A 1,617-nucleotide genomic window follows, 5' to 3' on the forward strand; every position below is an offset into this window, starting at 1 on the left:
GGGCGCACCCGCCCCTGCCGGTGGCGGACCGGGCCCGCTCCGCCCCGCCCCGCGCCCCGCCCGCCCCGGGCCGCGGGGGCTGCGCGGGGAGCGCCCCGCACACAGCGCCCCGCACACAGCGCCCCGCACACAGCACGCCTGGCGGGCCCCACAGCGAGCCTGGGGGCGACACGGACACCGAGATGTTCCTGCTTGTTTTCTTTTATATTTTACACACCTTTTTTTTTTTTTCCCCCCCCAAACACCACAGAACTTATCTTCTGTTACCGAACAGAAATGGCATTTTCTGTTTTAAAATAAAGTCCAACATTTTGCTTTCAAAAACACTGTGATCAGCAGGACTGAAGCAATCTGTGTTATTGCAGAAGAAGAAAAGATAATCCCTATCTCTTCTTTATCCTTTTTTTTTTTTTGGCACTGATTTTCCTCTAACCCTACCATGCGTTGGGGTAGATAGGGAGTTAGGGGTAGATGGGGTGGGTAAGAATGCTATCAGGAAGAACAGCATTTTATTTTGTGGGAGATTTTCACTGGTCTAACTCAGCTGGACTATTGCTGAGGTGGGCATGGAAAGCGCTGGGGAAGCAGAGCTCCAGCCCCTGTAAATTCCACTATTGTCAAACCAGCAAGAGAGCATTTTTACAAAATCAGCGTGGCACTTCTTTTAGCAGAGAACAAAGCCACAGCCAAAATGTAGGGCATATTGCACATCATCAGTGTCAGGTAGACAAAAGGAAGTATCCATGTCTTATTTTAACGACTTCTGGACAATAGATATTTCTTTTATTGGTTTTAAAATAACATGCTTTGAGACCAATTGGTCATTGGTATGAGATGGTTATTTGAACATCAATCAAGTAATTTCTTTAGTAAATTTTCACAACACAATGAAGTTTCAGGCATACTGTAATCTCTAAGCAAAGGACTACCCAGTGGGAGCATTACACAAAAAAGAAGCTATTTATAGCTTTTAGTTCTAAAAGACGATGTAGGTATATAATACACTGGCAGTTAGTGCTTAATGTATTATATTTAACCATGTTCCCTGATTAATAATTAGGTGGCGCTGTCTACAGTAGCAGATTAGTAAAGTCAGTATGCTAACGGAGGTTAACTCCTTTGATAAGCAAATGTTTGCAATTGAAACAAACATATAAAAAAGATTAAATAAGTAGCAATATCAAATTATTTAAAGAAGAAATGATATTATCTGCACAATAACCAATACCTCAGAATACATCTGTATCAAAGTCAATGAAATAAGTTTGAGAACTTATTTGAGAAGGTTGAGAAGTTTAAGACTTGAGAATGGCTGCAGTTGAATCCCATTGATTATCTACTTGGCTGAAAAGGTGCCACAACACACAGAAGGTGTGGAGTCACACTTCCCTGGAAACCTGGCAGCTGACAGAACCCAGGAAGAAGGGGTATGCCAGCCCTCCCAGTGTCTCAAGAAGGCTCACAGTCCCTCTTTTCCTTCTTTATTTCTAATTTGTCTTGTGATTGCCCCTTTTCTCATATATTAAAATTGCTATTCCCATTAAGTGGAGGTCTTCCATAAGAAGTATAAATATCTATACCTACAGGAGTTTGCTTTTTACTATTATCTGTGATGAA

Source organism: Camarhynchus parvulus, chromosome 1A (assembly GCF_901933205.1).
Source record: "Camarhynchus parvulus chromosome 1A, STF_HiC, whole genome shotgun sequence".
Lineage (NCBI taxonomy): Eukaryota > Metazoa > Chordata > Aves > Passeriformes > Thraupidae > Camarhynchus > Camarhynchus parvulus.